Below are 27,476 nucleotides of genomic sequence, written 5' to 3'. Positions count from 1 at the left end.
AAAGATGAAGTCCATGGCATATTTCCATGACGGACTTTGAGCTGTATTCCATGGGTGATGAAGAGTCACTAAAGGTTTTATACAGAAGAGTAATATAGTCAAATTTGTGTTGCCCACTGGACAGTGAGTCCCCTGGGTAGAAGAACTAACTCAGTGGCAGTTTAAGTTAGGTCTTGATAAAGAGAAAAGAAGATTTTTTATGCTCTCTAGCACATGAGCTTGTGTGTCCAAAGCAGTTCGTTTTCTTTCCTGTGTATATATGTGTGTGTGCTAGAAAGACAGATTTACCTGTATCTTTATAGCTTCTGGAAAACCACCTTTATGAGAATATTAGAACATTCATAAGTATTTTTGTGCATTATGTAGCAGAGGTTACAATAAAACCTAAGGCTATAAGAGCACATAATTTCAGAAGTAATGTATGTAAGGAAGGGACTCTAACCAGTATCTCTCAGAGGATATGCGCTGTAAATTGCTACTGAAACAGCAATCAGCCCTGCTAATACAGCAGTCATTGAAGGTCAGGATCTCCACGATTACCAGTAACATTCAGAGTTCACCCAATCCAGGTATCTAAATGTAATAATCCCATGCTCTCTGGGCTCAGACCTAGTTTGTGGCAACATGGCTAAACATGCCAAGAAGGTCAGAATCATTGGTAAATACAGGACCCATTATGGTGTCTCCCTCAGGAAAATCGTGCAGAAGATTGAAATAAGCCAGCATGCCAAGTACACTTTGCAAGGGCACGTTGCAAGTACACTTGCTCCTTCTGTGGCAAAACCAAGATGAAAAGATGAGCTGTGGGAATCTGCCATTGTGGTTCCTGCATGAAAACCATAGCCAGTGGTGCCTGGTCCTACAACACCACTTCTGCCGTCATAGTAAAGTTGGCCATCAGAAGACTGAAGGAGTTGAAAGACCAGTTGAAGCTCCACCATTTGAAGCTAGCCTATAATAAATGGGTTCATTTATATAACAAAAAATAAATGTAATGATTCCTAGAAGGGTTCTTTTGGCTAAGGACCATGAGTAGGCTAAAAGTACTCATTGGGAAGGACTCAATACAAACTCAAAGACAAAAAACAAAAAACACAAGTATAAACAATAAGCACTAATATTGTGAAATTGACTTTCAGGTCCTTTGAATACTCTAGCAGGCACACATAGCTGGTATAACTAAGAGCAGAGCCTTAACTGCTCCATCTGGAGCCATCTTCCTGAGTAGCCCCACATATACTGAATATCTCTAAGGTATGCTGCCCTAGGACTGATGCTACTTCCATTCAGTAGTATCAGTCTTGGCATACGAAGTTATTCAAAGTTCTTCTTTACCTATTGATTTATACTGAAGCCTTGTTTCATACTAATATGCTTTACAAGATGCTTGTAGCCTGCCTTATCTAACTCTTGGAATAGTTTTTATCTGCCTGCTAGTCTAGGCAGCACTACTATAAACTTCATGTGTTTAAATGTCCACTCTGACAGCTGCATTCTCCCTGGGGTGGAGGGGCCAAGAGGAAGGTTTAATCTGTCCCCTTGACAGAAAGAGTGTCCATGGCATTAGGGCTCGAGCTATACAGACCTACAATGCATACACACTTGGCACTTCCTACCTTAAGCATTCATCTCCAACAGTAAAAACTCAGAGATAATATTACTTACATTATACTCACTACACTCAGTTTTCTCAACTTTCTCTTCAATGGGACATATTTGACTTTGTTATCAAAAATTGTTGTATTTTAAAGTAATAAGTAAGGAATCCAGGTTCTCCAGGAAAAGAGACACAGTTCAACCTTGTAGCTTGCATATACTCAATCTTGGAACCCTGTACAGTATACCTCAGTCTCTGAGCCCCTTCTTACCAAAAGACAAATCTACCCAGGATGGGATAAATTCCAATTGGTCTCAGAGACATATCTGATTTTGAACTCATTTATGTTCTAAATACTGAGCCTGGATACCTAAGTCTTTGTATTTTATTTATGCTTTCTATGTTGTGATAAACTTCCTAGTTTCCAAAGTTGCCTTTGAATTCTTGTCTTTAAAAATTCTGCACTGGTTAATAATTATTTATATAGTTATATCTATCATTGCTCACTTCTCTCAACTGAGAAACATACTAGGCACATTTTCTTCCACCTATTCACTTTTTTTGACCAGAAATTTAGCAGACAGAATTCTATTCTTGCTCTGGCAAAATGCCTAAAAAGGATCATTATCTTCAAGTAATTTGAGTAGAGAGAAGGGAAAGGGTACTTATCCTATAAAGCCCAGAGTCAAGAGATTCTGTCTTCTGCACTCCACATAGTACTGGAAATCTGTAAGCCACCAACAAAATTTCGTGGCATTCCTGGAACTCCATGAGTTGCAGAAACATTTATGTAAGTGTTTCTAAATGACCTACCATTCCAGACTTGGAGATGGCAAGAATGCTACCAGTTCTGACTTCAGCTTCTAACAGCAGCACTTTATTAGTAAAAAATGAACACTGCTTATTATAGAATTCTGTCCTTGACTTTCTCTGTGACAGGGCCAATTCATCACCCTCTGGTTCTCTGCTTCCAGCTTCTGTAAGTGGAAATGTTGACAAAACTTGACCCATCTTCTGAATGGTGATGTGATGATGGCAATCAATACATGTAGAAATACTTAGGAAAAATACAACTTGATATTAACAGCATCAGCATTACTGCAAGTAGTACAAAATAAGTTCCAGCTTGGTGAGGAAATATGCTAAGCCAGTATGACAGATGAGGGGTGAGAACTAAAACTGGGGAATTACTTCTTCTTCTACTCAACTGTCGGGCTTTGGTCCTCCCTCAAAGACAAAGATTATTGGTGGTAAACTTCAAACAGAGAGACCAAGAAATGCACACGTTCTGGCTATCACAGAAAGCTGTAAGTTGGTCTTAAATAGAGCACAGGTCCTTATTCCTATAAGCATCTTCTTTGTTATATCAGAGTCACATAACCCAGAGATGGAAGTGATTCTAGAAATCATCCATCTATCTTGTCTACCTGCCTCATTTTTCAGAGGACATCAAGGCTTAAAAAAGTAAAGCATGTCCCAAACAACATAGCTACCTAATGGCACTGCTACAAATAGAATCCAAGTGCCTGGGTCCACTGTAACTCACTGCCCATTTCTTTCATGGTTCCTGCATCATTTAAAAATAAGTAACAAAGAAGAGGCAGGGGATGGAAAATAAAATAAAATAAAATAAATAAAATAAAATAAAATAAAATAAAATAAAAGTAAGTAACAAAAAGGACAGCAAATTCATTTATTCATTCATTCAACAAATATCTAATACATGCTTATTTGGGGCCAGGCATTGTCCATGCACTGACAACACAACAGTAAATAAAACAGCCAAAATTCACTGCCTTCGGGGAGCTTACCTTCTATAGTGAGAGACACAAAAATGATTTTTATGAAAAAATAAATAAGTAAGTAAAGCTCCTGGGTGGCTCAGTCAGTTAAGCATCCAGCTTTTGATTTTGGCTCAGGTCATGATCTTGTGGTTCATGAGTTTGAGCCCTGCTTGGGATTCTCTGTCTCTCTGTCTCTGTCTCTCTCTCTCTCTCTCTCTCTCTCTCTGCCCCTCCCCTTCTCACTCGCTCTCTCCCTTTCAAAAATAATTAAGTAAACATTAAAAAAAAATAAGCAAAACAGAGAAGGAAAGTATGGGGGGAGGGGAAAAAATTTCTAAATGAGATAGCCAGGGAAGGTGACTTTTAACTTAAGACCTGAAGGAAGTGAGAAAACCAGTCATGCAAATATATAGCAGAAAAATGTTCCAGACAAAGGAAGAGCAAAAGTAAAGTTCCAGAGGTAGTAGCTCTTAGTGTGTGCAAGAAACAGCAAGGGGGTCAGTGTGGCAGGTGTGATAAAATGATAAAGGGGTTAATAAAGTCCAAGAAGTTCAACAAGAAACAGGTTTATGGAGAGCTTTGTTTATGGCAAAGACAGGAACTGAGTCAGAGAATAAGCCATAGAGAAGTAACATGACCAGATTTTCATGGGAAAAGTTATTCCTGTAAGAGCAGGCAAAATTATTGTAATTATGCAGAGGACAGATGATGGTGGTTTGGGCCAGGATGATAGAACTGGAGGTGGTAGAGTGGGCAGAATTTGCTAATGAACCAGATAAAAAGTATGAGAAAAAGAGAGAAGTCAAGTATGACACCAAAGTTTTTGACTGAACAATTGGAAGAACGGGATTGCCGTCAGTTGAGACAAGAATACTGGAGATACTGGTTTGAAAAGGAGGTAGTGAATCTCAGGAATCTGTTCTTTCAAGAGCTTATTCAACATCTGTGTGAAGGTATTAACTGGATGACTGAGTATATAAGTTGAGAGTATAGAGGCAGAGCCTAGCTGAAGAAATAAATTAGTAGGAGTTAAGCAAATAGATATTTAAAGCCATGAATCTGGATCACATCACCAAGGGAGAGTGAGTATGAACAAAGAAGATGGTCAATTACTGAGCCCCAGGGTTCCCCAACATTTTAACATTGAGATGATTTACTAGAAAATATCAGGGAGCTAGAAACCCAACAAAATAATTATGACCATTCTCTCTGAATTCCTGTCTACACATCCTTTTATGCCCAAACTTATATTCCCTCTTATTAACTTATTTGTGCCCAAAAATCATATTGCACAATTTTACCATTTATCTTATTCATCAGTCTTTCTTACAATATTTTCCAAAACCCAAACTGCCTCCCACTCTCTGAAAGAAAACATTTGCTGCCATCAATTACTCTCAAATGGATATGCCACAAGACATTATTATAAAAGTTCATATCTTTCTCCAGTGGCTATTTAAAAGGAGGAAATGATCATTCCTATATATAGTTTCTTGTGTGTGTGTGTGTGTGTGTGTACACAGCTGATATTTATTAAGTGTTTCCTAGGTGCCCGTCATCCTATTAAACACATTACATTTATACATTATCATAATACTTTCACAATAATCTCATAAACTAAGTACTATTATTATCCCCATTTCAGACATAAGGAAAATGAGGCTTTCAAATGTTAAATTAACTTGCCAAACTTATCTGCTAGCCTGGTTAACAGGAACTGAACCTAGTTTCACTATAGAACTTCTGCTCTTTCAACTTTTGCCCAGAGTTTCCAAACTGACTGCCAATCCAGGAGATGGACTTGAGCCCATACAGCTCTTTTTTTGGGGCTACATGGTGGTTTGAAAAAAGAAATGTACTTTAAGGGGTGCCTGGGCGGCTCAGTCAGTTAAGCATCCAACTTCAGCTCAGGTCATGATTTCACCATTCATAGTTTGAGCCCCGCATCAGGCTCACTGCTGTCAACACAGACCCTGCTTCAGATCCTCTGTCCCCCTCTCTGCCCCACTCCTCTACCGCTCTCTCTCTCTCTCTCAAATAAATGAAAACATTTTTTAAGAAATTTTAAAAAAGAAATGTGCTTTGATGCCTTTTGGAGGTACGCATGTTCACTACCTCACAGCCCACACCAGCGCTTATAGCCTTCGTCCTCCCCCTTCATCATGTACTTTACCTGATGCACCAAATACATTTGAGCTATTGATACTTGCTCTACTATACTACTTCCTTTCATCCTTAACAGGTGTGACATGACTATAGGGTCCAGAACACATATTTTCATTCTTTCACATCACGCACACACTACCACCACCACCACCACCACCACCATCACCACCACCAACAACAACACTATCAGGAAAAGTACATATAAGTTTTACTTTCCATCACTAATATTTTCCCCTTTGGTGGTCATTCATAGTGCCTAAGATTTATCTCTGCAAAGTTAATTCAAATCCAACTTCTGCAATGTAGGGGCAACTTGCTTCTTGCATAAAAGCATAGGACTATGCCCTGCGCGTGTTCCATAACAGTGGGAATCCATCCTCCAAGAGATGCATCATCTCATAATTTGTTTGATATTGTCATACCTCTTATCTCTGAGCAGTAGCCTAGGACACATTTTTATGTTCTAAGTGCTAGTGGATTAAAATCATTTTTGTTTTTAAATGGAAAAGACTCTGCTGATATGTGTTGCCTTATGAACTCATTCTTAATTGCACATCCATTATACATTCAGCACATAAGAATAGTTTCCTAAATTACTTGTATCAGGAGCTAACATATTTCTTTGATTATTTCTGGCTCCTGAGTACTAGAAAGGGAATTATGGTTTTGTCTCCTTTTTTGGATTTGGAGGGGAAAATCTGAGTTCTGTATGTATCTTTTGTTGTTGTTTCCTTAAAGAAAGTAAAAAGACACTTGAACAAAGGCCATATTGAAATCCTGTTTGCTGTAAAAAGAAATAATGAAAAATGTCAGTTATTTGTGGATCAAATATCTTGGGAATATTATCGTAGCAAGGTATTAAAACCACTTTTTCAGAAGCTACTCTGTATTGCCAGTTCCAACAGAGCAGAAATAAAGACGGGTGCTGAGCACTAAATTGGGCCAGCTGCGTTACCCATCTAATGGGCTGATGTTTGCACCTGGGGCAGTGAAAGCGTGCACAGCTATTAACCCCTATGGGTTTTTTTTCTTTCTGACAGAAGGGTTGAATTTCTCTTCCCTTTATACATTTATACACAAAAGATGATTTTAGCCTTAAACCAAAGAGTCACCTATTACATGTTTAATGATTCAATTCACTAATTAGAACACCAGGACTCATTCTCATTTAAAATTTATTAAACACTTTAAACAAATTAAAAAAAATCAATACACTCTGCCAACTTTCTACACATGGTAACAAATATAATTCAGAGTAATTCTAGTAATATAGAGCTATTACTATTATTCCCACTTCACACATGAGGAAATTCAGAGAACTAAGTCACCTTCCCAAGATCACACAGCTGCAAGTGATAATGGAAAAGAGATTCCAACTTACACCTTATCATTCCAAATCCCATATTCTTTCCATGGCTCTCCTTGTTTGTGGTTTGCCCTGATATTGGTGATGAAAATCACTAAACAGCTGCCCACTGTATCAACACTCACAGTCAACAATCTGCACTAGAAATGGGTTAGGAGAATGGAAAATGCTGTACTTGTCATCTGACAACCTTTCCTTAGTCAGTCTATGGATATGAAAAGCTCCAACAATTCCTAAACTGCTAGGACAGTTTTCCCATGGAACACTAGCTCTGCAGGGTGTTACACATAGAGAGGTTTTGTGAACACATTTCCTTTCCTTCTAGAATTTTCAGTATGCTAGTGTGTCCCATGATTCTCCCAGAAAAGGGTATAATACAAAGTGTTTTCCAAGTATATTCCATCACAGAACTCATTTTATAGACTAACTGGATAGATCAGTGAACAATGGATGATCTTAGATCCATTGTTCTTGTAAATCTCTGCAACTCACTAAATTCTGGAGAATTTATCCTAGGAAGCATCTCTCTTAGCTTGAGAATACATTGTTTAGGACAGTTGGTAATAAATTTAGAGATCACTCTCCCAAAATTTGGTATAGAACAAAAATATAAACAGATTCAAAAACAGCTCAGAACAAATTTATTAATGGCATATTTACCATAATTTACTAAGGGAAACTTACCAACAGAATGGTACAACTTAACATCTGTCCAGATATCAGAGTTATCACTTACTCTGTTTCCACCCTGCCCCTATGTGCCACTCTCTGAGAGAGTGTCCCAGGTTGTATGGTCCAAGCCTGACCCAGGATGACAGCCCTTGTGTTCTTAACTCAAATTTACTTCGGGGTGGCACCCAGCACTGTGTTCATTCTTGTTAGCGTAAAGAGATGAACTCAAGGCTCAAAAATAATTGTGTTTAGAGGAGGAGCCAAGATGACAGGACAGCATGGAAGTTTTTGTGTGTCTTGCATCCATGAAATACAGCCAGACCAACACTAAACCATTCTGCACACCTAGAAAATTGATCTGAGGATTAACACAACAATCCGCACAGCCTGAACCACAGAATTCAGCAGGTACATGGGGCAGAGAAGTGAACTTGGGGAAAGAGAAGGTGAAGAGGGCAGAGAGCCTCTTTTGCATGCAGAGAGGGGGGAGGGGAGAATACGAGAAAAGCAAAAAGCAGCTGGAGAGAAAGTAGAAAAGTGGAAACAGCTGCAGGGACTGAGCTAAAAAGGGATAAAGTAGAAGGTTTAAATTCCATTAAGACTATAAACATGGGGAGCACAGAGTCTGAAACTCCGCAGCTCTGTACCTTGTGGTGCTCTGGTGAGAAGGACGAATCCCCAGGAGAAGAGTGGAGTCCAGTGTTCTTCAGGCCACATGGGGAGAGGCAGTTACCCTGCTCGGAGGACACCTGGTAGAGGCTGTGTGGATCCCCTAAGGCAAGGCCCCAGTGGACCCGGGAGACCCACATTTGCTGATGCTGAAACAAGGTTGTTAAGGGTGAAGTCTGGTGGCAGATGTGTGTTGTGATTTTCCATAATCCCTGAAACGCTGCTACACTATCTCATGAACTTTTTCTGGGGTGGACTGGCATCTGGCTGCAGTCTCTGGGCATTGGCAGCAGCACAGTCCCACAGATGATCCTGGGTGCAGCCAGCACCCAGCCATTGCTCTGTGAGACCCTCCTGGGGCAGAACAGGTCAAAGCCGCAGTCCCTCAGAAGTAAGGTATCAGGGAAAACAGCCACATCTGAGACAGGTATCAGGAGGGAGGTGCTGCCTGGGGCTTGGTCATGGACTGTGTAAAAGCGGGGAGTGGTTGGAAGCTGAAGACAAAGGATGGGTGTGTGATTGCTGATCAGGGACAACAGAGTTCTGATACTAGAGACTGGGTAGCTGGGTGACGCCATTTTCACCGCTCCCACGCATGCGCATATGCACCAACAAGCACCACAAATCCACTCCAGTAAGCTAAGCAGCGCCATCTAGTGGAGAACGAAGTCGTTACACTGAGCCCGCACAACTGGGCCAACCTCACTCTTCAGGAACACAAATCTCTGCCAACTTAGTTTATGTACTATGAAGTGCTTCATAGTTTGACTTCTAGGGGAAACGAAGTAAATTTAGTCATATTTCAGTCTGTCGATCCATCCATTCAATTTTCTTTCTTTTTTCTTTTTTCTCTTTTTCATTTTTCTTTTTCTTGAATACAGAAAGAGGAAAAGTTCATTTTTATTATCAATTTTTATTAAAAATATTTTTCTTTAATTTTTTTCAACTATATTTTTTACTTTTGTGTAAATTTTTTCAAATTCTACTTGCATCATTTCAATTTAGTCTACTTCAGTGTATTCATTCAAATTTTCAAACTATTTCCTTTTCTTTTTTTTCCCCTTTTTTCTCTACTCTATCAAGCCCCTTTCAACACCCAGACCAAAACACACCTAGGATCTAACATCATTTATTTGATTTTTTTCTGTGTTTGTTTTTCATTTTTTAATTTTAATGTTTTTTTAATTTTAATTCTTTTACCTCATTAATTCCTTTTCTCCCTTTACAATGACGAAATGAAGGAATTCACCCCAAAAGAAAGAAAAGGAAGAAACGACAGCCAAGGACTTAACAACACAGATACAAGCAAGATGTCTGAACCGGAATTTAGATTCACGATAATAAGAACACTAACTGGATTCAAAAATATATTAGAATCCTTTTCTGTGGAGATAAAAGAAGAAAAAGCTACTCAGGATGAAATTAAAAATGTATAAATAAAAAATGAAGGTCACGGGAGCAAGGATGGTTGAGGCAGAAAAGAGAGTCACCGATATAGAGGACAAACTTATGGAGAATAATGAAACAGGAAAAAAGAGAGAGATTAAGGCAAAAGAGCACAATTTAAGAATTAGAGAAACCAGTGCCTCATTAAAAAGGAACCACATCAGAATCATAGGGGTCCCATAAGAGGAAGAGGGAGAAAAAGGAGTAGAAGGGTTATGTGAGCAAATCATAGTGGAAAATTTTCCTAACTTGGGAAAGGCACAAATATCAAAATCCAGGAAACACAGAGGACTCCCATTAGATTCAACAGAAACCAACCATCAACAAGGCATACCATAGTCAAATTGACAAAATACTCAGGCAAGGAGGAAATCATGAAAGCAGCAAGGGAAAAAAAGTCCTTAACCTACAAGGAAAGACAGATCAGGTTTCCAGCAGACCTATCCACAGAAACTTGTCAGACCAGAAAGGAGTGGCAGGATATATTCAATGTGCTGAATAAGAACAATATGCAGCCAAGAATTCTTTATCCAGCAAGGATGTCATTCAAAATAGGAGAAATTAAATTTTCCCAGACAAACAAAAATTAGAGGAATTCATGACAACTAAACCAGCCCTGCAAGAAATTTTAAGGGGGTCATTCTGAAGGGAGAAAAGACAAAACAAAAAACAAACAAACAAACAAACAAACAAAAAACACCAAAAGCAACAAGACTAGAAAGGACCAGAGAACACCACCAGAAACTCCAACTCTACAAGAAACATAATGGCAATAAACTCATCACTTTCAGTACTCACTCTAAACATCAATGGACCAAATGCTCCAATCAAAAGACAGAGGGTAACAGAATGGATAAGAAAACAAGATCCATCTATATGCTGTATACAAGAGACCCACTTTAGACCTAGAGACACCTTCAGATTGAAAGTAAGGGGATGGAGAAACATCTGTCATGCTAATGGTCAACAGAAGAAAGCCAGAGTAGCCATACTTATATCAGACAATCTAGACTTTAAAATAAAGGCTATAATAAGAGATGAAGAAGGGCATTATATCATAACTAAGGGGTCTATCCACCAAGAAGACCTAACAATTGTAAACATTTATGTGCCAAATGTGAAAGCACCCAAATGTATACATCAATGAATCATAAACATAAAGAAACTCATTGATAGTAATACCATAACAGTAGGAGACTTCAACACCCACTCACAGCAATGGACAGATCATCTAATCAAGAAAATCAGCAAGGAAACAATGCTTTGAATGACACCCTGGACCAGGTAGACTTAACAGATATATTAGGGACATTTCATCATGAACCAGCGGAATATACATTCTTCGCCAGTGCACATGGAACGTTCTCCACAATAGACCACCTACTGGGACATAAATCAGCCCTCAACAAGTACAAAAAGATCGAGATCATACCGTGCATATTTTCAGACCACAATGCTCTGAACCTTGAAATCAACCACAAGAAAAAACTTGGAAAGATAACAATACTTGGAGACTCAAGAACATCCTACTAAAGAATGAATGGGCTGACCAAGAAGTTAAAGAGGAAATTAAAAAAGTACATGGAAGCCAATGAAAACGATAACACCACAACCAAAAACCTCTGGGACACAGGAAAGGTGGTCATAAGAGGAAGTATATAGCAATCCAGGCCTTCCGAAAGAGGGAAGAAAGATCTCAGATACACAACCTAACCTTACACCTTAAAGAGCTGAAAAAAGAACAGCAAATAAAACCCAAAAACAGCAGAAGACAGGGAAGAATAAAGATTAGAGCAGAAAGCAATGCTATCAACACCAAAAAACAATAGAACATATCAACGAAACCAGAAGCTGGTTCTTTGAAAGAATTAATGAAATTGATAAACCCCTAGCCAGTTTGATCACAAAGAAAAAAGAAAGGACCCAAATAAATAAAATCAAAAATGAAAGAGGAGAGATCACAACCAACACAGCAGAAATAAAAACAATAATAAGAGAATATTATGAGCACTTATACGCCAATAAAACGGGCAATCTGGAAGAAAGGCAAATTCCTAGAAACATATATGCTACCAAAACTGAAACAGGAAGAAATAGAAAATTTGAACAGACCCATAACCAGTAAAGAAATCAAGTTAGTAATCAAAAACCTCCCCAAAAAACAAGAGTCCAAGGCCAGATGGTTTTCCAGGGGAATTCTACCAAACATTTATGGAAGAGTTAACACCTATTCTCTTGAAGCTGTCCCAAAAAATAGAAATGGAAGGAAAACTTCCAAACTCTTTCTGTGAAGCCAGCATTACCTTGATTCCAAAACCAGACAGAGACCCACTAAAAACGAGAACTATAGACTAATTTCCTTCTTGAACATGGATGCAAAAATCCTCAACAAGATAGTAGCCAACTGGATCCAAAAACACATTAAAAAAGTTATTCACCACGACCAAGTGGGATTTATACGTGGAATGCAGGGCTGGTTCAATATCCACAAAACAATCAATGTGATTCATCACATCAATAAAAGAAAGGACCAGAACCATATGGTCCTCTCAATAGATGCAGAGAAAGCATTTGACAAAATAAAGCATCCTTTCTTGATAAAAACCCTCAAGAAAGTAGGGATAGAAGGTGCATACCTCAAGATCATAAAAGCCATATATGAGCAACCCAACGCTAATATCATCCTCAATGGGGAAAAACTGAGAGCTTTGTCGCTGAGGTCAGGAACAAGACAGGGATGTCCACTCTTGCCACAGTTATTCAACATAGTATTGGAAGTCTTAGCCTCAGCAATCAGACAACACAAAGAAGTAAAAGGCATCCAAATTGGCCAGGAGGAGGTCAAACGTTCACTCTTTGCAGATGACATGATACTCCACATGGAAAACCCAGTAGATTCCACCAAAATACTACTAGAACTGATCCATGAATTCAGCAAAGTTGCAGGATATAAAATCATTGCACAGAAATCGGTTGCATTCCTATACACCAACAATGAAACAACAGAAAGAGAAATCAAGGAATCAATACCATTTACAATTGCAAAAAAACCATAAAATATCTAGGAATAAATCTAACCAAAGAGGTGAAAAATCTATACACTGAATTCGATATGCTAGTATCTTACTGAGAATTTTTGCATCCATATTCATCAGGGATATTGGCCTGTAGTTCTCTTTTTTTACTGGGCCTCTGTCTGGTTTAGGAATCAAAGTAATGCTAGCTTCACAGAATGAGTCTGGAAGTTTTCCTTCCCTTTCTATTTTTTGGAATAGCTTGAGAAGGAGAGGTATTATCTCTGCTTTAAATGTCTGGTAGAATTCCCCTGGGAAGCCATCTGGTCCTGGACTCTTATTTGTTGGGAGATTTTTGATAACTGATTCAATTTCTTTGCTGGTTATGGGTCTATTCAAACTTTCTATTTATTCCTGTTTGAGTTTTGGAAGTGTGTGGGTGTTAAGGAATTTGTCCATTTCTTCCAGGTTGTCCAATTTGTTGGCATATAATTTTTCATAGTATTCCCTGATAATTGCTTGTATTTCTGAGGGATTGTTTCTAATAATTCCATTTTCATTCATGATTTTATCTATTTGGGTCATCTCCCTTTTCTTTTTGAGAAACTGGCTAGAGGTTTGTCAATTTTGTTAATTTTTTCAAAAAACCAACTCTTGGTTTCGTTGATCTGCTCTACAGGTTTTTTAGATTCTATATTGTTTATTTCTGCTCTGATCTTTATTATTTCTCTTCTTCTGCTGGGTTTGGGGTGTCTTTGCTTTTCGGCTTCTATTTCCTTTAGGTGTGCTGTTAGATTTTGTATTTGGGATTTTTCTTGTTTCTTGAGATAGGCCTGGATTGCAATGTATTTTCCTCTCAGGACTGCCTTTGCTGCATCCCAAAGCTTTTGGATTGTTGTATTTTCATTTTCATTTGTTTCCATATATTTCTTAATTTCTTCTCTAATTGCCTGTTGACCCATTCTCTCCTTAGTAGGGTGTTCTTTAACTTCCATGCTTTTGGAGGTTTTCCAGACTTTTTCCTGTGGCTGATTTCAATCTTCATAGCATTGTGGTCTGAAAGTATGCATGATATGATATTAATTCTTATATACTTATGAAGGGCTGTTTTGTGACCCAGTATGTGATCTATCTTGGAGAACGTTCCATGTGCATGCGAGAAGAAAGTATATTCTGTTGCTTTGGGATGCAGAGTTCTAAATATATCTGTTAAGTCCATCTGATCCAATGTATTATTCAGGGCCCTTGTTTCTTTATTGATCCTGTGTCTAGATGATCTATCCGTTGTAAGTGGAGTATTAAAGTCCCCTGCAATTACCACATTCTTATGACCCATCAATAGCACTGCTAGGAATTTACCCAAGGTATACAGGAGTGCTGATGCATAGGGTCACTTCTACCCCAATGTTTATAGCAGCACTCTCAACAATAGCCAAATTATGGAAAGAGCCGAAATGTCCATGAACTGACGAATGAATAAAGAAATTGTGGTTTATATACACAATGGAATACTACGTGGCAATGAGAAAGAATGAAATATGGCCTTTTGTAGCAACATGGATGGAACTGGAGAGTGTGATGCTAAGTGAAATAAGTCATACAGAGAAAGACAGATACCATATGTTTTCACTCTTACGTGGATCCTGAAAAACTTAACAGAAGTCCATGGGGGAGGGGAAGAAAGAAAAAAAAGAGGTTAGAGAGGGAGAGAGCCAAAGCATAATAGACTTAAAAACTGAGAACAAACTGAGGGTAGATGGGGGGTGGGAGGGTAGATGGAGGGTGGGAGGGAGGGGAGGGTGGGTGATGGGTATTGAGGATGGCACCTTTTGGGATGAGCACTGGGTGTTGTATGGAAAACAATTTGACAATAAATTTGATATTAAAAAAAGGAAAATCTATACACTGAAAAGTATAGGAAGCTTATGAAAGAAACTGAAGAAGACACAAAAAAAATGGGAAAAGATTCTATGCTCCTCAATAGGAAGAACAAATATTGTTAAAATGTCAATACTACCCAAAGCAATCTACATATTCAATGCAATCCCTACCAAAATAACACCAGTATTCTTCACAGAGCTAGAACAAACAATCCTAACATTTGTATGGAACCACAAAAGACCCTGAATAGCCAAAGCAATCTTGAAAAAGAAAACCAAAGCAGGAGGTATCACAATTCCACACTTCAAACTATACTACAAATCTGTAATCATTAAGACAGTATGGTACTGGCACAAGAACTGACACTCAGGTCAATGGAACAGAGAACCCAGAAGTGGACCCACAAACATAATGCCAACTAATCTTTGACAAAGCAGGAAAGAATATCCAATGGAAAAAAAGACAGTCTCTTCAGCAAGTGGTGCTGGGAAAATGGAAGTGACACACAGAAAAATGAACCTGGACCACTTTCTTATACCACACACAAAAATAAACTCAAAATGTATGAAAGACCTCAATGTAAGACAGGAAGCCATGAAAATCCTAGAAGAGAAAGCAGGCAAAAACCTCTTCGCTCTTGGCTGCAGCAACTTCTTACTCAACACATCTCCGCAGGCAAGGGAAACAAAAGCGAAAATGAACTACTTGGACCTCATCAAAATAAAAAGCTTCTTTACAACGAAGGAAACAATCAGCAAAACTAAAAATCAACCGACACAATGGGAGAAGATATTTGCAAATGACATATCAGACGAAGGGTTAGTATCCAAAAATCTATAAAGCACTTATCAAACTCAACACCCAAAAAACAAATAATCCAGTGAAGAAATGGGCAAAAGACATGAATAGACACTTCTCCAAAGAAGACATCCAGATGGCCAACCGACACATGAAAAAATGCTCAACATCACTCATCACCAGGGAAATACAAATCAAAACCACAATGAGATACCACTTTTCACCTGTCAAAATGGGTAACATTAACAACTCAGGCAACAACAGATGTTGGCGAGAATGCGGAGAAAAAGGATCTCTTTTGCACTGCTGGTGGGAATGCAAGTTGGTGCAGCCACTCTGGAAAACAGTATGGAGTTTCCTCAAAAAAATTAAAAATAGAACTACCCTTTGACCCAGCAATTGCACAACTAGGTATTTATCCAAGGGATACAGGTATGCTGTTTCGAAGTGACACATGCACCCCAGTGTTTATAGCCAATGTATGGAAAGAGCCCAAATGTGCATTGATGGATGAATAGATAAAGAAGAGATGGTATATACATACAATGGAGTATTACTCGGCAACTCAAAAGAATGAAATCTTGCCATTTGCAACTACGTGGATGGAACTAGAGGGTATTATGCTAAACGAAATTAGTCAGTCAGAGAAAGACAAATATCATATGACTTCACTCATATGAGGACTTTAAGACACAGAACACATGAACATAAGGGAAGGGAATCAAAAATAATATGAAAACAGGGAGGAGGACAAAACAGAAGAGACTCTTAAATATGGAGAACAAACAGAGGGTTACTGGAGGGGTTGTGGGAGGGGGGAATGGGCTAAATGGGTAAGGGGCATTAAGGAATCTACTCCTGAAATCACTGTTGCACTATATGCTAATTTGTATGTAAATTAAAAAATAAAATTAAAAAAATAATTGTCTTTATATTTAGATTTATCTACATTTAGAATGTCTCTCCAAATCTCATTACATTCTTTTGAACTAATAGTTATTATTTTTCCTTATTTTCTTTCAGTGATAAACAAAAAATTAAAAATTAGAAAGTAATATTGTATAAGAAATATTTTATAAAACTCCCTTCTTACCCTGAAATGAATTCCATAGATAATCTTACCTGTATATACATAATCTTTGAAAATAAAACCAACCTAATATCTAAATGGTAGTATAAACGAGAGATAATACTTTATAATGAATTCATATGAATGTCAACATATAAATGCCAAAGGATTGCAGTATTTCAGGGTATAGAGAATCCTGACTCCTACCAACTAAAGAATAGTAGCCCACCTTCACTGTGACAGCTCAAAACATGTCCTCTCCTTTTGAGAATGCCTTCTATGCATCCATTTCCTCCCCATTTAAAAACAGTATATTAAAGACATTTAAATAGAAAGCAATGTGTTCCAATTACTTCCTTAAAAGATCACTCTGGCTGTTGTGTGGAGAATGAACCAGGAAGGGACAAGAGAGGAAACAGCACGACCAGCACAGAGGCAATACAATGACCTGAGCAAAAGATGTTACATTCATGCTACTGACAACCAAATCTCCAGTCAGTCCATTCCCTGTGTCTAGATGTCTCTATATTAATAAGCTGGTAATATGTGAAATATTTTAATCGTCAAATTAAATTTTAGAATCCCCCTCATTCTCTCACAACACACTAGCATATCCAATTTTGTCAGCATATCAATTGTACATATCTCTTCTGCAGCACCTCTCGAATTTTTGTGTTTTTTTTTTTATATCCAATCCCACTGTTGTTTTTCCATCTGGAAAAAATGACAGCCTCTTAGTTAGCCTATACCTTGTATCTCCAGTTGGAATTCACTCTATAAGCAGCTTCTGGAACAATCTCTCTCAAATGCCAACATCTACACATCATCCACGCTTTGAAACACTGTCTTATTCTGGAATTGAAAGACTGACTGGAGCCTTCACCTGGCCTGGGATGGCCATGGAACACATGGTGGACCAAACTCATTGTCAAGGTATCCTAACCATGTAAGTTATCATTCTAATACAACATCTTTCCCATTCCTCTTCTCCATTGCCTACTCATATTTTGCAATTCCTTACAAAGAAATTGAGAGACTTAACCACCATCCCCAGCATTCTGAGAAAACAAAAACAACTTGTTTCTCTCCTCTTAAATGATACACACACACACACACACACACACACAGGTTCTCAGTAAATGATAAATTCACTTCAAATGTTAAAATAAGACTCCAAAAAGATGACATACAGGAGTATAAAATGAAAACCTTAGTTACTTTTTGTGGATTTAAGATTTTTCATGACTTTGCAAATCACCTGATCATTCTACGGTGGAACATCAGTTTAAATATTCCATGAAGCAATAATGCAGTGCAACTCTGAAGCACTGATTCCAAAGTCACATTATTTGTGTTCAAGTCTCAGAAACATCATTTACTACCTGTAAGAATTTAGGCAAGTTAAACTCTCTGTGCCTTAATTTCCTCAACTGTTTAATGAATAGCAATAGTATCAACTTCACAAGATTATTCCGATGAGTGAATGACTTGTTGCATATAAAACATTTGAAGTGATACTGGACACATAGTAAACATTTCTCAAGTATTAGCTATTATTAATACAGCAAAGTTTACCCCTAAAATGCTTATAAATATATCCATAGACAGATACCATTATTTTATGAAATTAATAGCCTTTTCTCAATAAAGATATGAGGCTTAGCAGTTATATATAACATTTAACACTACCAAAAAAAAAACTTACTAATTAGAAATAAGTCACAGACTCTAAAAATAAAGGGAAGGTGTAAAAATAATCAGGTTCCATTTATTACTTCTCATGTGATAGTTGTGACACTTTTCAATGGCTATGAAATAGGCCTACTGAAATCTTTTAGAAAAGCTGAGTTCTCAATGGTATGCTTCTTATGAAATCCTAATTTTATTTTATTGATGGCCACCCTAGGAACTTTAATTTTCGTTGATATCACCAAGAAATTGCAGTGCTAAGGTTCCTTCCCTTTCTGGTCAGAAATTAAGACTGAGAGAAATTGATTTCTCACTATTTTCCAAGTAGGTTACTCTCTCCAGAATTAAAAGAATACCTTTTTTATCCCACCATTAAAACATATTTCAGTAAATGGATATCAATAGAACATGCAGTTATAAAAAGGGAAAAAAAAACCATTTTGACCAAAACCCTAGAATGTTAACTACAAAGAAGATTCCAGAGATAGGCTCTCTATATAATAAATGCATTAGTATTTGTGTTTGTATATAACAAAACAAAACTTTATGTGGATTGATGCTTTCCTTGGCTCTTTAAGAACACATCACAATCAGAAAGAAAAGATAAAGGGAAAAGGCATTATCAGATATGTCCCAAATTCCTTTTACTGAAGTGGCAGACAATGAAAAGCCATCATATAACCTTGTGCAAGAAGTACATTTTGTAGCATAATTCCCGAGTCAAAGCAGAGGGAACATTTGAATTCACATCTTCAACTACCAACCACAAAAAACAAAGCAGACTTACTTCTGTTCCCTAATGTTCAATCATTTGTCCTAACTTCTCTCTGGTGTCTGGGAGTCTACTAACCAGTGATGCCTCATCACTTTCCCAGCTTCCACTGAGGTCCTGGACACTTCTCAGAGATAACAGCCACTCTGAAGAACCCAAGGAGAGGTAGGACATCTCTAAAGGATGCCAGCAGAGGCATGATCAGTTCATCAGCCACTTTTCTATGTTTCAGAACTCAGCAGTGAGAGGTCTGAGCTCTACACAGGTCTGGTAAAGTTCTGCTTGAAAACTCTCTGGTTTCCAAGAAAACTGTGGCCAATTCCCCCCAAAACAGAACTACTCTCAGGGAAGAACTCACACCTCCAGTCTAGCTCAGACTCTGCCCTATAGTGGATTCTTCTCCTTCTATGAATTTCTTCAGCAAGTGCTTTCAAATTGCAAATGTGGCCTTGCATTAATGCCTAAAGGGCAATATCTTGTCAGAGAAATTGTAAATGCCTCTCATGTCAGGGATGTTTCTTATATATCCCTTTGAAAACCAACATATGCATGTACTAAACCAATAATGAATGAATGAATGAATGAATGAATGAATGAATGAAGTTATTTGGGAGGAAGGAGGAGCTTAACTAGCACAGACTCATTCCCTACATTTCTGCAGTTCAATAAAACATCTTTATATATTAGTCTCTATTAAATCAAATTATTTTAAATGTCTTGAACTCATTCATTCAATATTTAGTGCCTGCTCTTCAAGGGGAGGAATGCAATAGAAGGTAGAGACAGAGTCCAGGTCATGGAGACTGTCATACATCAAACTAAAGAACAGGAGGATCTTGTCTTTAATAGGTTGGAAAGTCACTGGGGAATTTTTGCATGGTTAAAATGGTCGGTTTTGCTTTATAGATAGAACTCTTTACTGACAATGTGAAATGTGTATTTGAAGGGCAAGACTGGAAGCAGAGATAGATGCAGGACACCAGGAGAGAAATAATGAGGACTTCAACTAGGGCGATAGTCTTAATGATGTAGAAATGGGAACAGATGTAAGACACAAAATAGATACAATTTGGTGACTGACTGTTGAGGATCAAAATTGAAGAATGACAGTCAGGTTTCTAACTTGGATAAGTAGGTGGTAATGGTTTAGAAATATATGATTGGCTTCCCTTCAGACAAGAACCCTAGATTTTTCTCATGCTTCTTTCATAATATTCATCACCCTAAAAATGCTATATGTGTCTTTCCTGTGTGCCTATAATCTGCAAGAGGTTGTGGGCCATGCTGTGGTATTTACCATTGTCTGTTACCTGGTACAGACACCAGTACATGTTAGATGCTTAAGATATACTCTTTGAATTAAAATTGGCATACTAATTTGAGATGAGTCGTATATATCTAGGAAGATCATTTGAAAAAAAAAAGCCACTTCATACTTTTCTACCTCTGAGCCTACCAAGTCAACTTTACTAGTAAAAACTGTATTCTGTATCACTATTTATCAGAAACAAAATTCCATAGTCTAATTTAACATTTCCATGGTTCAGCAGACCTTGCTGTAAAAAAAAGTCTTCCTAAATATGGTGCAAAATCATGGTTTCCATTTAAGTCATAATTGTATTTCATGAAACAAATATGTTAGTTTTTTTTAAGCTGTTCCTTCACATGAGTCAAAAAAGGTTTGAAAGAAGACATACCTCCATGAAGAAAAAGTGAAAGCTGGTATCAAGCTGTTGGCTGAATACACAAAACTTTATTTTCCTTAAAAATAAATTTATAGGGACGTCTGAATGGCTCAGTCAGTTAAGCATCCGACTTACGCTCAGGTCATGGTCTCACAGCTGGTAAGTTCAAGCCCCACATGGGGCTCCGTGCTGACACCTCAGAGACTGGAGCCTGCTTTGGATTCTGTATCTCCCTCTCTTTCTGCCCCTCCCCTGCTTGCGCTCTCTCTCTCTCTCTCTCTCTCTCTCTCTCTCACTCTCTCTCTCTCTCTCTCTAAGAAATAAATAGACATTAAAAAAATTTTAAGATAAATAAATATATAAAACCATGATAGTCACATGGTCTTTGAAATCATAACAGTCTGGCCTTAATATTCTCCTAGGTAATAGAAAATAATATTGTTCTTTGCTTTTTTGTGAAGTTAAGCATTAATCACTGGGCCAGTGTAAATCTAATAACATTACGTGCCTAATATACAGATCCTTAATATTTGCTTTCTTGTGGATTAATAGAATTTTAACCAGAATTCCAACAGGAAACGGGTGGCACACTTGAAATAGGCTAATTTGACAAGTTTACTTACAAAGGGATTAATTATAAAGGCAATGCTATCAGGGAACTACAATATACAGGAAAATCACCCAGGGCTATTATAGCCTGACTATGATTATCCCTACACCAGAATGAATGTGGGAAGCAGTGGTTACTGGAATCTGAAGGGAGAAAGCCAAGTAGGGAATAATCCCTCGAGAGGACCAGAGACTTCTGTTGAGAGAGACTAAGTCAGCCTCACAGTAGGAAATCCAGGGGGAAAATACCCGATCAGCTCTCCCCTCCTTTTTCTCTTTTACCAGATCTCTCTACTGGTCAACCGCATCTGAAGACAAAGGGCGTGGGAGCCATACAAGTTAGCCTCCTGAGGCCTAGAACAGAGTGCAGAAAAGTAGAAAGTTGATTTGAGGGACAAATAGAAGTTATCAGATCAGAGTTACCCTTTTGAACTTTTCTACCTAGAAAAGACTACCTTTTTCCATTTTCCAGGGCCCAAGCTGTTTTCCATGACCTCTCTCTTGCAGAGGAGAACTTTTCCTAAGTTTACATTTAAATCTCTAAGTATACAGCTGTCAACAAACCCTGTGTTCCTCTAGCATAGCAACAGAAAATCTAAAAGATGAATGCAGTTCTAGAACATTGGGGAAACAAGTACAGAGAAAGTACAAAGTAAAACACCCAGTAAAACTGTAAATAAACATTCCAGGAATTACATGCAAAAAGTTCTATAGAATCTTTTTGAAATTTTTTAGAATTTAGGGATGGCTTCATGATTTGCATCTCATGCATACAAACACAAACATCAGGACCTATGACACTAAAAGCATCCTCCTTTTCTCTCTTTTTGGAGATCTAAAATCTGCCTATCTGTGGAACTGTACTTCAACAGTCCCTTTTATCTAAATGCTTAGATATGTCCTCAAATAGTACTATTTCAACCTGAAAAACATCATTATTGATTTCTACTGCTTAACAATAGTACAATTTTTTGTCTTTTATGTTCGTTTACGACAATATGTCCAAAGGTGTTAGACTCCCATTCAGCACTTTCTTGACTATTTGATATGTGTACGAGAGAGCACAGCACTTAGTAAGTGCATAAAATTAGTATAATAGTAACAGGTAGCTGTTGCTCTTATTTGTTTCTCTTTTGAAGATATAGTATATTTTTTCAAAGAATGGTTTCAGAAATGTACTCTTTAGCGTGAGGTTAGAATCAAATTTCTGTCTTACAATAGGTACTGCCATGAATGTAAATGTTAACAACAATAACAACCAAAAAAAGTTTCTACATTCCCCTGGTGAATATCTTAAAGTTTAGGATAAAGACATTAAAATTCAATGAACCAAAGAGATTCTAGGTAAAGCCATACTGGCAAAGACTCTAAAATCAACCCCCCAAGGAGGAAACAAAAAAGAGAGAAGAGGGAAGCAAACCCTAAGAGACTATAGAGAACAAACTGAGGGTTGCTGGAAGGCAGGTGGGCAGGGGGATAGGCTAAATGGGTGATGGGCATTAAGGAGGGCAGTTGTGTTGAGCATTCGGTGTTTTATGTGAGTGACGAATCACTAAATTCTACTCCTGAAACCAATATTACACTATATGTTAACTAACTAGAATTTAAATTAAAATGTGGGGAAAAAAGAAAAAGTAAGAAAATAAATAAAACCAACCCCCAATATAGTTATTTATTCATTTATTATTGGAGCATTACATCCTGTTTCTTCCCAAAAGAAATAAAATGCTTCACTGTCATTTCCTCCTTATTTTCCCAATCTTTCCTTAGATTAGAAACTGACAGTTTAGATCACGCTCTGTCAGAGCACTGAAACCACAGCACAGCCATATGTTATTTAAAGACCTGGATTTTATTCACCTTAGGTAAAGTTGACTGAAGTGCAAGAGCCTGATTTATATCACTGGGCTGCCAGCAGGATAGGGATCACAGCCCCTGCCTCCCATTGTGAACAAGATCTATAAAGGAAGCTGAGCCTCTATTTTTCTACCAGAGCACTCATTTTACACAGTGCCAAGTGACAGAATTTTCAGGAGCAAACCTTCAGCGAGTAAAACATGAGAGTCTCTCTAACTGGCTTAGAGATAACTAGTCAAAAGATAGTAAATATAAGAAGCAAAGGAAAAAATAGTTACAAACAGAGAGGGAGGGAGGCAAACCATAAGAGACTCTTAAATACAGAGAACAAACTGAAGGTTGATTGGTGGGGGGAGGAGGGGGATGGGGAATGGGCATCTAGGAGGGCGCTTGCTGGGATGAGCACTGCGTGTTGTATGTAAGCGATGAATCACAGGAATCTACCCCCAAAACCAACCAAGAGCACACTGTATACACTGTATGTTAGCCAACTTGATAATAAATTATATATTAAAAAAAAAAGTTCAGGCATGACTTCTCTCAAAAAATGTCTGTTACTTTGAACTTGATATTGCTAATGCCACTTAGAAAGACAGGCATATTGGTTAAACTCTCACTTGAAATGCAAGTTTAAAATGTTTATCTCAAGTCGCTATTTCATAAGAATTTCATAGTCAACCTATCTTTATACTCATGGTTTTCATCGTTAACAGTGCTATTTTAAAATATGACAATTCTCTGACCAGAGGCTATACTAGCCACTCTGCCTTAACCAGTACTCTACTACACTGATTACATTATCACCCTGAATGTAAGTGCTGTCCAAGGACCTTTAAAGAAGGACTTCTATCAACTTCTGTTATTATTAAAGGTATCAAACTAAATTATACAAGTCCCACTTCTAGTTAGAGCACAGAAAATCATAAAAGAATATTGCTCTTGCCATAACAAGAATACACCAGCTAAACTAAAAAGTATGCTCTCCTTTTCTTTTTTCTTTTTTTCTTTTTTTTTTTTTTTTTTTTACTCATCAAAGAAAATATTTTATGCAAGTTCCCAAAACAAATTTGAGGAGTTAAGTTGGGTCTGAATTGAAGAAAAAGGCCAAGTTAAGTCTGGAAACAAAGTTTTAATTTGGTGCAAGTTGAAATTGATGTATATACATTCTAATCAAAGACTTGTCCCATGTAGGATTTTTCAAGTTTTTAAGAGTCTACCAGACCAAACCCTTCATTGCCTTTGCTGCTTTTGCTTTGCTTTTCCCCTTACCTTTTCTCACTTTGCCTTCAGCCTTTTCCTTTGTCTCTGGTTCATCCATACGGGGTAGAAGACTCTTTGTTTCTCTTAATACAAGTCTCCAAATTCATGTCATCTTTTTCATCTTGCACTATGCACTGAGTTTCCTCTTGACAGTGTTTCGGTACCACCACAGTTGCTATCTCTTGAACATCTTTCATTAAAACATCACTATATACTTTAAGAATACTTTTAAGTCTGCTATGCTCCTTTGGGGCATTCTTTTTTCTCTTTTCAGCACCCATCTTCCTTTTCCACTTACTCCACAAGCTTTTTGCCATATTTTACCTGGAACGCAGGAAACTCAGAAACTTAGAGACTGCACACAGTCCACACTGACCGGAAGCCTCCACACTTCCACCCTCTGGGCAGCATCTTCCACAGACTCCCCCAAGTATGCTTTAATTTAAAGCCATCAAATAATAATTCACACAATGAAATTAAAATTTCCAGAGGAAAGTGTGAGCCTTTTCCAGGTGAGTAAAGACTGAGACTGCTTTCATAGCTGGGAATATGTCTTATCTGGGGATATAAACAAGTAGAGGAGCTCCTCTCCTATAAGCATTTCTTTGTTTGGACAAAGAAATGGACAAATAAAATTGTATGACTGTAAAAAATGGAAAGATGGTATAAAATCTAGAAGAGTCTCAAATGTAATGCTAATCTTCCTGATCCAACAATTCTTCTCCAATCTTACTAAGTACCAGCTGAGGGCAGAGCTCAAAAGAAGAGAAAGTTTTCACTGACTTCTAGTTCTTGAGTCATAAAGTCTCGCCTGAGGAGTAGAACTGAACTCATCCAAAACCTATTTTAAAACAGAGAAGATCTGAAATTAGTTAAAGCTTCAACCTAGCACTGATGTAACTCAACTCTATTAAAATAAAAAATATCAAACTTTCACCCTAGCTTCCTTACAAAGGAAACAGCATGCCCTCCAAAGGAAAAAAAAATCTAGTTCAAGCTTTACTGTGTCTTATTTTTTCATATAACATCTAGCATACAATAAAAATTAAGAGGGAGATGCCTGGGTGGCTCAGTTGGTTAGGAATCCAACTTCAGCTCAGGTCATGATCTCATGGTTTGTGAGTTCAAGCCCTGTGTCAGGCTCTGTGCTGACAGCTCAGAGCCTGGAGCCTGCTTCAGATTCTGTGTCTCCCCCTCCCATGCTCATGTTCTGTCTCTCTCTGTCTCTCAATAATAAATAAACATTAAAAAAAATTTTAATTATGAGACATGGGCTAACGCTTGAAAATGTGACCTATAATCAATAGAAGCAGCTCCACAATTGATTAATACGTTGCTATTAAAAGACTTGGATTTTTAAATAATTATTGTAAATATTTAGAGAAAAGGCTGGACAAAATAGGTGATCAGACAGGAATTTCAGCAAAGAAGTAGTCTGCAAAAAAAATTTGAATATCCTAGAAATTAAAATTTTTTAAGTTGAAATAAAGAATATATTGGATGGGCTTTAAAATATACTGAGCATAGGGGCGCCTGGGTGGCTCAGTCGGTTAAGCGTCCCACTTCGGCTCAGGTCATGATCTCACGGTCCATGAGTTTGAGCCCTGCGTAGGGCTCTGTGCTCAGAGCCTGGAGCCTGCTTCAGATTCTGTGTCTCCCTCTCTCTCTGACCCTCCCCCCATTCATGCTCTGTCTCTCTCTGTCTCAAAAATAAATAAACATTAAAAATATATATATACTGAGCATAGTAAAATAAAGGATCAGTGAACTTGTAGATACATGAAAAGAATTACTCAGTCTGAAGAATGGGAGATAAAATATTAAAACCAAATAATAACAGCTTGGGTGGCTCAGTTGGTTAAGCATCCAAATTCAGCTCAGGTCATGATCTCATGGTTTGTGAGTTCAAGCCCCACATCAGGCTCTGTGCTGATAGCACAGAGCCTGGAGCCCACTTCAAGTTCTGTTCTCCCTCTTTCTCTGCCCCTCCCCTGCCCCTGCTCACCCTCTGTCTCTCTCTTTCTCAAAAACAAACAAACATTAAAAAAAAATTAACCAAATAATAACAAAGCACCAGAGACTTGTGAGACAATAACATACATGGAAATTAATCGAAGAAAAATAAAATAGATGGTAAAAGAAGAACTATGAAAAAATAATGACTATAAAATTTTCAAAACTCATAAAAATCATCAATTCAAAGATTCATGATACTTAGCAAGTGTCAGAATAAACATAAACAATACTATACCAGGGAAATCATAAACTGCTGACAATAAAATGTAAATAATTTAAAAAGATATATACATACATATATACACATACATATATTGATAGAATCAGCAGAAATTTGAGAATAGCAAGAACTCATAAATAGTGGAATCCAGATGGCATTTTTTGAATGCTGAAGGCGGGGGTGGGGGGGAGAATCAATCCAGAATCCTACAGAAATTAAGATGAAATGAAGGCATTTTTAAGACAAACCAAAACTGAGAGAATTCATTGCCAACAGACCTATGCCTCAAAAATTACTAAGGGAAGTCATTTGAGCTGAAAAAAATGACCCCATATGAAAAATCAGACCTGCAGAAGTATACATAATTACCAAAGACTATATTTAACATCTTTATAGAAAACTGATTGTTCAAAGCAAAAAATGTCAACAATGTATTATGTGATTTATAACATACATAGAAGAAAACTGTTTGATAGTAATAACACAAAAAATGAGAGTGAGCTAAATGGAATATACCTTTGTACATTTCTTCCATTGTTTGTAAAATGATTTAGTATTAATTTAAGGTAGATTAAAGATTCATTTTTAGGGGCACCTGGGTGGCTCAGTCAGTTAAGTGTCCAACTTTGGCTCAGGTCATGATCTCAACAATTCAGGTCAGGCTCTGGGCTGGTGGTGCAGAGCCTGCTTGGGAATCTTGGGATTTTCTCTCTCTCTCTCTCTCTTTCTCTCTCTCTCTCTCTCTCTCTCCCCCCCATTCTTCCCCCACTTGTGATCTCTCTGTGTCTCAAAAATAAACTTAAAAATTTTTAAATAAATTTTTAAAAAAGATTCATTTTATAATTCTTGGAGTAACCAAAAAAAAAAACTAAGACGTATATAAAAAATCAATAAAGCAAGGGGCGC

General features: G+C 37.6%; 2 pseudogenes; one reads left to right on the top strand and one right to left on the bottom strand.

Annotated features, from left to right (window-relative positions):
• The first annotated feature begins 425 nt into the window (after window positions 1-425).
• On the top strand, window positions 426-989 carry LOC128312466 (60S ribosomal protein L37a-like; annotated as a pseudogene).
• A 19,500-nt stretch (window positions 990-20,489) lies between these two features.
• LOC128312418 (protein LLP homolog) lies at window positions 20,490-25,967 on the bottom strand (annotated as a pseudogene).
• Between the last annotated feature and the right edge of the window lie 1,509 nt (window positions 25,968-27,476).

This window comes from Acinonyx jubatus, chromosome D3 (genome assembly GCF_027475565.1).
Source record: "Acinonyx jubatus isolate Ajub_Pintada_27869175 chromosome D3, VMU_Ajub_asm_v1.0, whole genome shotgun sequence".
Lineage (NCBI taxonomy): Eukaryota > Metazoa > Chordata > Mammalia > Carnivora > Felidae > Acinonyx > Acinonyx jubatus.
The sequence above is the reverse complement of the archived record's forward strand: the minus strand, read 5'-3'. Positions and strand labels throughout refer to the sequence as shown.